The sequence below is a fragment of the Berghia stephanieae genome, chromosome 1, assembly GCF_034508935.2.
Source record: "Berghia stephanieae isolate SIO BIC M18660-M18661 chromosome 1, UCSD_Bste_1.3, whole genome shotgun sequence".
In the NCBI taxonomy this organism is placed as follows: Eukaryota; Metazoa; Mollusca; class Gastropoda; order Nudibranchia; family Aeolidiidae; genus Berghia; species Berghia stephanieae.
The window spans coordinates 121583450-121598046 of NC_088360.1; the positions used below are offsets into that span (position 1 = coordinate 121583450).

Here is a 14597-nt window from a genome sequence, read left to right on the forward strand (position 1 = left end):
TCCCTTGCTAAGAGGGAAACAGTCAAATGTATAGTTAGTTTTGGCAGATGATAGTCTTTTCCTTGTAAATCATCTTTCTGTTATGCACTGTACTATGTTTTGTCTAGATATTATATAATATGATCTGTAAACATCTGAGTGTATCCCTTTTAGTAAGGACCTATGCTTGCGTCTTTTAGGTGATCTCAAACTAAATACTTTGATAGTGTGCTCTTGGAATCTACGACCGTTTCCTATATGAACCAATTCCCCTTTTCTTACCTTTTCTTGGTTGCTTTAATTGTAATTCTATAACTTGTTACTAACCCATTTTATTTCCTGTTACTGGCGCTGATATGACCTTAAAAAAATGCATTGCCTTATCCACTTAAGCGTTAACTTAAGCGTTAAAATTATAAGAAACACATGCTATTGATGACACTCAGGACGAAAATGAAAAATAGCTTTTTGTTTCTAAAGCCACCTAAATTACGAAATAATAATAATAATAATAATAATAATAATAATAATAATAATAATAATAATAATAATAATAATAATAATAATAATAATAATAATAATAATAAATGGCATTTATATAGCGCTTTACCCCGTTGTCACAGGCTCTTAGCGCTTTACAGTGATATAAAACAAAACATATTACAGTGAGACAAGTGTGAAGGAAACGTGATACGAATTCAATTTAACAACAACAAAATATGAAAATAATATTGCAACATTATGACGTAAATCATAATTTGTGTTTAGAAAATTTAATTTACATATACCCCCTTCTTTCTCTAAAAATATTATCTGAGGCAATCTTTTGCTTTTTATATAACTAACTATGTATTATAATTATATTATTTCTTCTCTGCCATCAGTTTCCTGCCACTTTTCTTTTATGTTATTTTGCCTTTGTATTTATTGTATGCATGGAAATGATTGTCTTATTATTTGCCTGCCATTTATTTTTCATTTTTACAATAATTTTATTTTTTGAAAGCATTGATCATTTCAAGGCAAAACGTTGGGCAGTTTTATCTACGATAAAATGATTCGCTTGTCGAAAAAAAAGCCTGCCGTTTGTCTCCACTGACCTTTATTGTTTGCAGTTTAGTCAATATTCTGTCGTAAATGTTGTTTTACCACCCTTTCTATTTTTTCTTAACTGACAATTGATTAGCTTGAAAATAGCTATAAATCAATAATTAAATTCTTCAAAAATGATCCGATGGAGAAAAAAAAATTGGAGAGGAGATTGAATTATGACTGGAAAGATTATTAAGATGGATGTTCATACAACGTATGTAAGGAAAACAGAGCTAATTATCGAAATACTCTTTATGGAAAAGGAGTTTTGTGTCTTTATTTACTAAGAGACTTATCTATACGTGTTCCATTTTTGTAACTTTTGTAACTTTACATTATTGTAACACGCCTTGCAGGCTGACACGTTTCAAATTGCTCTGTGTTTTCTATTTATTTTAGCGCTTATTCACATTTTCAAATCTGAATTTTTATACCAATCTAATCGTGAAGTTTTAGTCTTATGAGTTATATAATTATTTCAGAGTCTTATCAAAGGCCCAACGTATTATTCGTGAACTTTTGGCTAAAATTTAATCATTTCAATTGTTTTATTTTATGACCAAAGTTGTTTATTTATTTTACTACAAGTGTTCAGTATCGTGAATCGAGAAAATGAAACACACGTCACCATATAGTCTACCGCGATAACAAGTCCTCCGAAAAGCAACGATTGTCTTGAGTACATTGTTATACACAGTGAAAGTGATAGTTATTGTTATGATTATGAAAGCGAATACAGACACCGTGTTAATGCAAGTGAAATCGAAACATCGATTTGGTAGAGGAGGGATACGAAAACCATTCCAACAATCTGGCCCTAAAAATATAACACCACGGCCACCTACCACCCAGACTTTTATATCACTTATGAGTGAAAACAAACACTTCCAATTTTTAAAAAATGGTGACAATAAACGACCAGTCCTGCGCAATAAAATTTAGAGATTAAACATATAATTGAGGAGATATCTATTGATGTTCTGATAATAATTGAAACATGGTTAAATGAGAATCGGGATGAAGCAATTGTGTCTGATTTAACAACACTCACACATACGACTCGGTCATTTCCGAGAAAAATGAAGTAGAGGGGGAGGAATTGCAATGGTTTATAGGTCAAATATGACCATTAGATTTATTCATGATGTAAACAATTTTACGGCTTTCGAATCAGTAGGAATGGTCAGTCATTTCAAATATGACTCAGTCAAGCTTCATTCAATATATAGACCACCGCCCAGTGCAAAAAATAGATTAAGAACATCACCATTTTTATGGTTGAATTCGAGGACTTCCTTCTTCGCCTTGACATGACGTCAAAGAAAAATATTTTTGTTGGAGATTTCAATTTGCACTTTGATCGAGACACACCGGATATAAGAAAATATAAATAAACTGCTTTCGTCACATAAGATGACACAGCATATCAATGAAAAGACACATCGGAGTGGGCACATTACAGACCCGGTATTGACCAGCTTATCAATGTAGATGATCTTTGTATTTCAGACCATCATTTAATATCTTCTGGCACGAGAGGGGGGACACTAAATGACACAAAGACCAAAAAGAAGTAGTTGTTTTGAGAGATTTGATCAAATTGAAAACACCCCGCTGTCGAGTGAAGGTTTACGAACGCACCTTTCAGCATTCTAGTCCAAGGCTGTGGAATTGGCTACCACATGAGACACGTCTTATCTTCAGTAGAAGAATTCAAGCGTCGATTGAAGACATTTTTTATTCAGACATGCTTTCTTTTGATTATGTGTATAATTAGCGTTGTTCGTGTACTATGTTAGGGTTTAATCTTTGTTATGCGCCCAGACCCTTCCAAATGAAGGAAGTTTGGCACACTATAAATCTATACCATTATTATTATTATTATTATTATTATTATTATTATTATTATTATTATTATTATTATTATTATTATTATTATTATTATTATAAACTTTTCTTGCTCACAGACCCAACTAAAATTAGTATTAAAATTATAATGTGCAGATAATGCCTAATGGTTCGATATTGGATTATTGTTATGCTTGAAGTCCGATGCAGGCAAAATAATCAATTTCTTCCTATTTGTCATCCCATTGAATTTTTATCCCCAGCATTAGATGGTATTTCAATTCTAACCTTCCACCATTACGCTCCATTTGCCATCAAAATGAAAACAAGTGTCTGATCAGGGTTCTATTAATGGATTACAATTTTATTGATTTCTATACGATGAAGAATATCGCGATCAATATTAGACACCTTAAAGACAAATAATCAATGACATCAATCTTTACAATTATGCTGGATCCTGATATGCTTCATGCAATGCTAAACTTTTAAATACGTACTTAGACAGTGTTGTTTTTTTAATGAGTTAGTTGGTAGTAGTAGTAGTAGTTATTGAGACGTAGTAGTAGTAGTAGTAGTAGTAGTAGTAGTAGTAGTAGTAGTAGTAGTAGTAGTAGTAGTAGTAGTAGTAGTTGTAGTAGTAGAAAGTAGTAGTCAGTGTTGTGTTGTTATAGACGAGTAGTTGTGTTTGTATTGTATAGCACGAAGTAGTTGCAGTAGTATAGTAGTATGAGAGTAGTTAGTAGTAGTAGTAGTAGTAGTAGTAGTAGTAGTAGTAGTAGTAGTTAGTAGTAGTAGTAGTAGTAGTAGTAGTGGTGGTGTTGGTGGTATTGGTGTAGGTAGTGGCGGTGGTTGTGCCTGATGGTGGTGTTGTTGTTAAAGCAAGATCATCAACAGCAGCTGCTGTTGTGTTAAGGCCACAGCGTAATGCCTATTGCCAACCAAAGAGAGAAGGGTCAGTTATCAGTTATTTCAACTTACAGATTATAAATGAGGACTTTATACAAATTGTTCTTGTTTTTCATAGTTTTGCCAGCTAAACTGGCGCCGATTTGTCGGAACCTTTATCTGCTGCCAATAGCATTTGTGATAGATTGAATTTAAGGTTACAAACTATTCATGTTGCGCTTCTTTTCCCATTCTTTCTGTCTTTCTGTCTTGTTGTTTCTAGCAGTAATCTATACTTTCTCGCCAAGTTAAAACGCCCATAAATGATAAATTTCACCTTTTTGTTTCTCTCTCTCTTCAATAAGGACTAAATTTAACCAAAGTTTGACCATAGTGGACCTATAATTCTAATTTCGATATTTTGTTCACTCCGAAATAATACCGTAAGGAGACGGTGGGTCACACATTATACATAAACACTATCGTTAAAGTTATCCCTGTCTCTTAACTGGGTGGGGTTCCTGGCCTCCCATAGTGGGCAGGGAGGTACATACTGTGCCGTCTATTCCCCTATACCTGTTTTCCAACATGCTTTCTGTCTTTGTCTTGGAATGAGATTACTTGGTTTTGTGCTGGCCCTGGACGGATACCCTGGCTGGGATTGAAATAGTCAAATGTATAGTTAGGTTTGGGAGATGATATTTTTTTCCTTGTAAATCATCTCTCTGTTATGTACTGTATTATTTTTCCTTTTACATATGTATGATTTGTAAACAATGGAGTGTGTTCCTCTTGGCGGAGACCTGTGCTTATGTCTGGATGAGACATTTCGTGATCTCAAACTAAGTACACTGATAGTGTGCTCTTGGAAACTACATCTGTTCCCCATTTGAACCAATTACCCTCTGTCTGCCTTATTCTTGGATGCTTCTGTTGTAATTCTAGAACATTTTACTGTCCCATTTTCCTCCTTTTTATTGGCGCTGATATGACCTAAATAAGTTGCAAGCGCCGTAAAACCCTTAAAAAAAAAAAAAAAAAAAAAAAAAAACAAAAAAAAAAAAAAAAAACACAAAAAAACTGTCTCTTAACCATGGAACTTGTAACCTATTTCGTTGGCCGCTTTGGGTTTCTGATGTGACTGTATTCTCCCTATTAACATGCCCCCAAAAGACGATGTCGGTGCTGTTTACACTGCACGCTGTCCATATAATATTGTATTATACTTTCCCATCAATATCCATAATTAGGGAAGGCGGAACACAACCAGGGTATATCGCACAATTGCGTGACTTTATAAGACCTACTGATGGCAAAATGTCACAGACTCCCTTGACGGTCGCCCCGTCGTCGTCCTCGTAATATTGCATAATGCTTCTCTCTCTCTCTCTCTCTCTCTCTCTCTCTCTCTCTCTCTCTCTCTCTCTCTCGCTCTCTCTCTCTGTCTCTGTCTCTCTCTCCCTCTCTCTCTCTTTCTTTCTATCTTTTTTTTTTCTTTCTATCAATATCGGGCTATCTATTTATCTATCTATCTCTATCTCTCTCTCTCTCCCTCTCTCTCTCTCTCTCTCCCTCTCCCTCTTCTTCCTCATCTGTCTTCTTTTCATCTCTCTCTCTCTCTCTCTCTCTCTCTCTCTCTCTTCTCTCTCTCTCTCTCTTCTCTCTTGTCTGTCTCTCTCTTCTTTCTTCTATCTATTTTCTATCTATCTATCTATCTATCTATCTATCTATCTATCTATCTATTCTATTTATCTATCTATCTACTCTATCTTCTCTTTCGTTCTATCTATCTATCTATTACATCTACTATCTATCTATCTATCTAACACTTACATCTCGTCTATATGTTGACCTTGTGCGTGTTTGTGTGTGCATATTATTTACAACACCTCTCTTTTTTTCTCTAAACACCACTTACATACTTCTCTAACCCTTTAACCCATGACAATAACGACCATGATATAGGATTCTATATTTTATTCGCACGGTTTATTATAAATCTGTATGTACATTACTTTCACCACCCGGATTTCTTATCGATTTTTTGGCTGTCCTCGTATTTATAATGATAACTCCCATTATTAAGGGTAAATTATATAGAGATGTTACCCGCGGTCGTTATAATGAATGGGTGATAACATTTTAATAATCATACTACATCTTTCGGATAATTTTGTTATTACTAATCTTATTACAATGGGTATTTCCCTCTTTATAGCTTAATTGATCCATCTCATTATGTCGGATAATTCTATTAATTTTCTATGGCTATTTTTTCTCTCTTCTTTTCCTCCTTGCTTTTCTTAATTTCATACAGCTATTTGGGGTTTTTTTTTCTCTCTCCCTTTTCTTAATTTTTTTTTGCCTTGCTTTTCCGTTCATATACTTTCTTTTTCTTCTCCCTCTCTCCTCTCTCCTCTCTCTCTCTCTCTTCTCTCTCTCTGTCTCTCTCTCTCTCTCTCTCATCTCTCTCTCCTCCTCTTTTGATTCTCTTGTCTCTCTCTCTCTATCTTCATCTCTCTCTCCACCTATCTATATATCTCTCTCTTTCTTTCTGTCTTTCTCTCTGCTCTCTCCATCTCTCTCTCTCTCTCTCTCTTTCTCTCTCTTCCATTTAATTTCAATTTCCTATCCTCTTATCTTCATTGCTTTGTGGAAAAAGCACAGAGATTATTAAAGAATAGCACAATATTATGATAAAGGGCTAAGTCCACACATTTCAATGAAAAATGAAAATTAACTTAAAATCTATGTGTCGATCTATAATGTGTAGACAAGGAAATGGGCCCAAAGAGCTTTATTGCCATGTCCACTGAGTGTTATTATATTGATGATGATGTTGATGATGTCAATCAATTGATAACGATGACGACATGTCCAATATTATCATCATCATCATCATCATCATCATCATTATCATCATCATCTATATCATCATCATCATCATCATCATCAACAACAACAACAACAACAACATCATCATCATCATCATTTTTCTTCTTCTTCTTCTTCTTCTTCTTCTTCTTCTTCTTCTTCTTCTTCTTCTTCTTCTTCTTCTTCTTATTATTATTATTATTATTATTATTAATATTATTATTATTATATTATTATTATTATTATATTATTATTATTATTATTATTATTATTTTTATATTTATTATTATTATATTATCTATTATTATTATTATTATTATTATTATTATTATTATTATTATTATTATTATTATTATTATTATTATTATTTTTATTATTATTATTATTATTATTATAGTAGTAGTAGTAGTAGTAGTAGTAGTAGTAGTAGTAGTAGTAGTAGTAGTAGTAGTAGTAGTAGTAGTAGTAGTAGTAGCAGTCTAGGATCTGATTTGTTCAGCAGTTATTAACGACTTAGGGCACAGAAGATTAATAATCTACCACTCTTAGACTTAAAATAAGCCCCCTTAAATATTCACAAAAGATAGGTATTGTTCTGATTAACTTGTCTGCATTCTTTTCCATAAAGAAAAGGCGAGACAACCATTAGCTCCAAAATATTTTTCAATAATAATAATAATAATAATAATAATAATAATAATAATAATAATAATATATAATAATAATAATAATGATAATAATAATAATAATAATAATAATAATAATAATAATAATAATATAATAATAATAATAATATACTAATAATAATAATAATAATAATAATATAATAATAATAATAATAATAATATAATAATAATAATAATAATAATAATAATAATAATAATAATAAATAATAATAATGTAGATACTTTATTCATCCAAAAGGAAATTTTTGTACAGACGTATAAAATGCCGACATAAACATAATATACGTAAATATAATGTGGTAAAGTAACATTTGGTAATAGGTATAGTATATATAGTATAATGATATTGTAGCCTGTAAGAATAATTACATAGTGTAAATTAAGGGACATACAGATTCTAAAAGTGTAAAGATATAAATATCTAGAAAAGGTATAATGATGTCGACATATAAGAAAAAAGATCAGTAAAAAGCTAAGAATTAGTTACAGTATAATGCTATTGTAAATTTACCGAGAAAAATTACATAGTATAAATTACATGACACGTAATGTAGAATAAAAAGGTCAATAGAAAAGTTGTAATAAGCAATTTTATAAATTGATGTTTAAAAATTGTGGGCATGGAGTAATTTTGAAGAAAAGGTTTCAAAGTTAAAACAGACGTAGACCAAAATGTATAAATTATTTTCCTTATTAAAAATTCTGCAACTGTAAGGTAAAAAGGATCGGAGGTGTCTTTCACTTTTTGTTCGAAAAGACAACAATCGGTCACTTCTGTTTGACTTAGTGATCTGAAGATTTAAAGGGTGAGTTGGATTATCTAAAATATTACTAATTTTTCTTAAGCAGTATTCTGAATATAAATCATTAAAAGACATGGATCCTGTAGTAAATTTATTATTTTATTTTTTATTTATTATTATATTATTTCATCATTTAATTATATCTATCTGCGTAAACCCTCTCATTGTCACCTGCAGTAAAATCGTCACATTTGTTACGACACAATAATATACATTTTTCTTATTCAGATACATTTTGTACATCAAAAACTTTGGAGAATGATCTTTGTTTAATAAATAAGAACATAACGTTGTTTTGTAGAGAGCTTGTTTGAGTTTTAAAAAAGTCAATTTTTCTACTGGGTAAGCCTGCCATTTTGGAAAGATACTGAAAAGGATCGGTAAGAAAAGTGCTAAAGCAGAATAAATGATCACTTATTAAAGCCATATAGCCCGTGTGGCCTTGGTTTTTACCCGGTCTCTGTAGCCTCGAACGGATTTTAATTATGATTTCTTGCTACATTTCGGATGGGACATTATTTATTTAGTATTAGTATATTTCACACTTGAGTGGAGAATCGTATTGCATTTAAAAGTGCCTTATCTAATAACAGGATACCAGAGTCAAGATTTTTGTTTCGTTGTCGGTTATAAGGATTCTGACAACGCCCAGCGCTTAATGTCATAATTTGACTTTGTAACGAGACAATAATATACTTAATTAAATTCGACGTAGGCACACGGAGCTGAAGTTTATGTCAACTTCTGTAACGTGAATCGAACAATGACAATTGCTCACAACGTTAGTCTACTGACTAGTGATTTAATCCTAATTTGATCTTGAACCAAGTACTCAATCACCTCTGGATGGTTAGAGAGAGAGAGAGAGAGAGAGAGAGAGAGAGAGAGAGAGAGAGAGAGAGAGAGAGAGAGAGAAAGAAGAAGTATAATTCACAAAGCGGGTTTAAACTTGTGTGGTTTTCTTGCAATCAGTTAAATCTATCAAATAAGTTGCAAGGGGCTGCCTCAAACACCCATCTCACTTTCATACCATTTTCTTTGCCTGCTACTATTATAATGAAGAAAAAAAAGTCAGATATTAAAGAAAAAACGGACTGAATGACAAGGTGAATATACTGATATAAAGATTATTTTAAAAAAAGACTGACAGATGATTATGTCAAAGAATACTGCACGTCGATTGAACCGACTAATTACATCGTACGCGATGAACTGTCAGGTAAATGAGTCCCGTCCTTGTCATGGATTTGTCATGTGTGACGGGAAAATTTTATTCCTCAGATGGAATTGCGTCACTCCCTTTGACAGCCACGAGAGTGTTATTAAGGCCATACTAGTTAAACAGATAATGTAACCCTTGTCTTTTTAGTTAAACAGGACAGCTGCTTTGACAATGAGCACGCATGAAGAACGGTGCTGGGACAGATGATCGATTTTCTATTAGCCAGCAACGTAGGTTTTCCTTTTGGATGTTTTGGGTAAAAGAAATATCTCTGTCTATCGGCTCGAAACTAATGATTTTGTACCGTGTTCTCATCAAAATTTTATCATCGACGTCGTAGTAGCTGTCGACTTCTTCTTCTTCTTCTTCTTCTTCTTCTTCTTCTTCTTCTTCTTCTTCTTCTTCTTCTTCTTCTTCTTCTTCTTCTTCTTCTTCTTCTTCTTCTTCTTCTTCTTCTTCTTCTTCATTGTCATCATCATCATCATAATCATCATCATCATCATCTTCATTTTCAACAACAGTCATGTCATTTTATACACTGCCATAGCTTGAATTATCATCTTTGGAGTCGTTTGGACATTTGGGAAAGGCGGGGTTGTAGATAGAATGAAAATAGAAATCTTAATATTTCCTAATAATTGCAAAAGGTTGATGACGTTGTTTTGTACTCGTGGTATTACGTCATCCGACAAGCCATCCTACAATCTCATTACTTAAGAGGGTGAAAGGGTAACAATAAGAAATATAACATTGCATTGCTGGCATCTGCTCTGACGCAATGGATTATATTAAGATGTAATAAGGAAAGTGGATTCTCTCTCTCTCTCTCTCTCTCTCTCTCTCTCTATCTATCTATCTCTCTCTCTATCTATCTATCTATCTATCTATCTATCTATCTATCTATCTATCTATCTATCTATCTATCTATCTATCTCTATTTCTCTCGCTCTCTCTGTATCTCTGTCTCTCTATCTCTCTCTGTCTCTCTCTGTCTGTCTCTCTCTCTGTCACTCTCTCTCTCTCTATCTATCTATCTATCTATCTATCTATCTATCTATCTATCTATCTACCTATCTTTCTCTTCAGCTTCACTTTTCCTGCCAACTGTGATACTTTTGCTCATTCACTAGTCAGTAGCTTCCATGTGAACTAACTGCACTGTGAGATTTTTCAACTGGTCGATTCTCTTTTGTCGCCCCTTTAATACTCATACATCAATATTCCAATACCCCCCCCCCCCCCACACACACACACACACACATCCACAGACTTTTTGGGGACCGCCGCACCATCTTCTTAGAGCATGCTGCCCCTTCTATCTCCCTTTATCCATTGTTTTTGCTTAGATGTGACTACTGCAGTTGTTGGTGAATGTGATATTTGAGTATTTAAACTCTGTGATCTACGGATATGGGGAGACAGAAGATACTACTAATGTATGAATTTGTTTGGGTTAAAAAAAAAACAAAAAGAAATGGATATATCCTGTGATCTTGCACGTGTTTTTTTTTCTTATTGGGGGGGGGGGTGTCAGTGGTCTTGACGCATAGAAATGATATGTTCTGTGTGTTTTCTGTACTTTTCTAAACTATTTGTCGGTGATGGTTTTCTTTGGATGTATAATTAAATGTCAAACCCATCTTCTTTTCTGCCATTCTCTGAAAACAAAATGTTTTAAAAATAAAATTTAGGCCAGAAAACTCGTCCTTCAAATACATTCTACTTGGGACTTCAGTAAAGTCTGAGATTTGAGAGTTTTTGACAAGATGAGAGTCATTCGAATAGATCGATATTTGAAGGGCGAGTTTTCTCGCCAAAATTTAAAATGCTTTTTTTCCCCCGAGTACTTGAGTTTCATCAAATGTTTATGTGATCCAAGTATTTATTTGGACAGCCTGAGTGATTTATGTAGACATCAACATTTTGACGATTCATCCATATTCCTACACGGAATGTCTTGAAGACAGTATTTGACAATGTCTTTTGGAAGGGCGTAATTATTTTATGTAATCTAAAAGTGTCGCATTTGCTTTTTTATATTCTTAACAACAACCAGGTTACGTGAATTGCTGTCAATGTTGGCTGATTTCTAACATTTTTAGAGGACAGAATCCGAATAGTTTAAGAGTCATTTCAATAAAAGTTTCATTGACCTCGTCATATATTTTCTGTGCGTTTGGATTTATTTTATTAAATTGGTATATTATTTCTTTTCCATTATATTGTTTCAGCTTGAATGTCATGTCAATTTTAAACTCATCTTAAAACATTTGTATTAGATTCATTGTCTTTCAAGGAGGAGAGTGACTTTTGTTGTTTAAACTTAACAAACAAAAACAAACAAAAATTGATTTTCAAAAAATTCGATTATAATTACTTTAAACATGATTTTCTCCATCTTGTTCATTTCGACATAACAACAGATGTGGGTCATAAATGTTATGATCATTTCGTTTATTTAATTACATTGCTGTCGAAAAAAAATGGGGACGTTTATCTACATTTTACCACTGGGACTTGGTGGCCGTTGCCGACGAGTGTGGCTGTAACATCACCCGACCCCATCCCTGACGAGTTCAATAAATTGGTTTCGTGTGATAGTGCCCGAGAGCTGTCCTCAAACGTCCACAGAATATTAGATTACCATCTTCGGTTGTCGCACTCGACACTTGGGACATCTAATAAAAGATGGGGCGCCGATATTGTAATGGCACGAGTGGGCGATGAGCGGAATGATGAGATGAGACTGCGAGATAGTGTACAGGAGACACTGTCTGGAATGGACTGAATAAATTTAGTCCGCGATCTCCGTTAGGTTTTATGATGACGGAGCATCTCTGACAACATATTTGCTTTTCCAAAAACAACTTGAGCTTTTATATAGAGCAATATCCACTAGACGTGCTTAAAGCGCTTTACAAAGGGTCCCTGACCAACAGCAACACTTAAAACGTAGAACGAGACATGATGCCTGTTAGGCGATATTATATTTTTTTTCCCGACAGAGACAACGCTGTTTACGACTCGTTTTACACATGAGTGCGGTGAGAGAATGTGAATAAGGAGCCTTTTCAAAGGTCTCACTCAACCTTGCGCCGAGCGAGGCTCGAACCCTGGACCCTGCGATCCGAAAGCGAGTGTCATACCACTAGACCACAAGAGAAAACGATGTTGTATTTTTAAGGGTATTGTATAAGTACACGATGAAGACAGTGTGTACGAATTGAACTCGTTGCATTTGACGTCTTAGTAAAATCGATAAGCATCCGAAGTAGTACGAAGTGCCCATCTTCCCATTTATTTGTGTCCAATGTAAAATCGTCGCGTATGTACAAATAATAACAATACTATTATGCCAACACTATGTCATCGCCATCGATCTAGTCAGTCCTTAACGACAGAAAGGACTAATAAAGGATCGGATGGAAATCGACGTTCTAATGACACGGTTTTATGGATGGAGATCATTACATAATACAAGGTTTATTATTGCTGTCCAAGTTAGTATTGCCTCTACTCTGTTATTCACCGTGTGACGCACTCTGTGACATGGAACCACTGGATGTTTGTATTGATTGGATAGGTATAAGAGATCTTCTTACGAACTATTACGAAAATTTCGTAGAATTACGAGTACAAAATTTCGGCTCCAATTTCAAAAGAAAAATTCACGAGCATTTCAAATTCATTAAAACATTGAAAAATGAATGTTTGGTACCAGGCTATAATGTGGTCTTGTGGTATGATACTCGCTTTCGGATCGGAAGGTGCGAGCCTCGTCTCGCTCGGCGCATAGTTAGTTGAGTCCTTGGAAAAGACTCTGTACTCACATTTTCTCACCGTGCTCAGGTGCAAAATGAGTACCTGAGCGTCAACATTGTTCTTTCTGTCGGAAAAATTGTAATATCGCCTGACAGGCGTCGCCATGTCTCGTTCTAAATGTTACGTGCTGGTCAGTGACCCTCTGTAAAGCGCTTTGAGCACATTTAGTGGATATTGCACGATATAAAAAGAGTTCTAGATTATATAATTCAGAGCTTCTAGAGCTTCTTGAAGTCTTATTTAATAATCCCGTGAGGGTAAATTCTTGGAACTTTAAACTATAGCGACTACTGTTTATATCACTTAAAATAAAAACTACGAATTTTTAAATTTCCCAATGGACAGCAGGTCAGGTCTGGTATAGACTATTATGAAAAAGGCCGAAGGATACCCTGCCAGATAAAACAGTAAGAAAAGAATATAATAAAACGAAATCAGTCCGCCTAAGCTGGATGGGATGGGGATTTAACTTTGGGAGGGTGTGTTGATACTACATCGGGTCCTGATCCTTGATTGCGATCCAAATACTTGGTACCTTATTACATGTCTTTTTCTTGTTGCCTAATATATATATATATATATATATATATATATATATATATATATATATATATATATATATATATATATATATAGAATGCCAATTTTCACTCACATTTTTGTGGCCGAGACGACTCGTTTCTGTGTCTTCCACGTCTTTTGTCGGCGTAATCCATTGTAATGTCCGTAGAAAAGTTCACCACTACACAACGAAACAACTTTAGCTTGGAGTAAGAACTTTTCTTCGGACATTTCAATGGATTACGCCGACTGAAGACGTGGAAGACACAGAAACGAGTCGTCTCGGCCACAAAAATGTGAGTGAAAATTTGCATTCTATATTAGCTCTAACCATCATTATCGAGCACTTTCGTACCTACAAGTACCCACCAACACTCATATATATATATATATATTATATATATATATATATATATATATATATATATATTAGCCCACCAAAAGCAATTAATGCGCGATTTTTGATGGGGTTTTTAATAAGTTTGTCATATTTTTGGGGGTTTTTTTTCTTAGTTGTGTCTTGTGTGTGTGTGTGTGTGTGTGTGTGTGTGTGTGTGTGTGTGTGTGTGGAGGGTGGTTTGGTTTGGTTTATTCTGATTATGTTTTTTTTAATGATTTTAGAATATTAACATTTTAGATAGATTGAAGAACAACTGCTTGTTGAAATAATTTGACACTACGTTACTTACCAGCTAATATTGTTATGATCATCGTCGTCGGCCTCATTATTCCATCTTCATTATTATCATCATCATCATCATCATCATCATCCTCATCATCATCATCATTATTATCATCGTCATTAATAACATCATCACCATT

The 14597-nt window shown here is 33.9% G+C and overlaps 1 protein-coding gene across 7 annotated transcripts in view; it reads left to right on the plus strand.

Annotated features, from left to right (window-relative positions):
- LOC144962947 (L-threonine ammonia-lyase-like) overlaps positions 1–14597 on the plus strand; it is a 93561-nt gene that overhangs the window by 55912 nt on the left and 23052 nt on the right. The window lies entirely within an intron of this gene.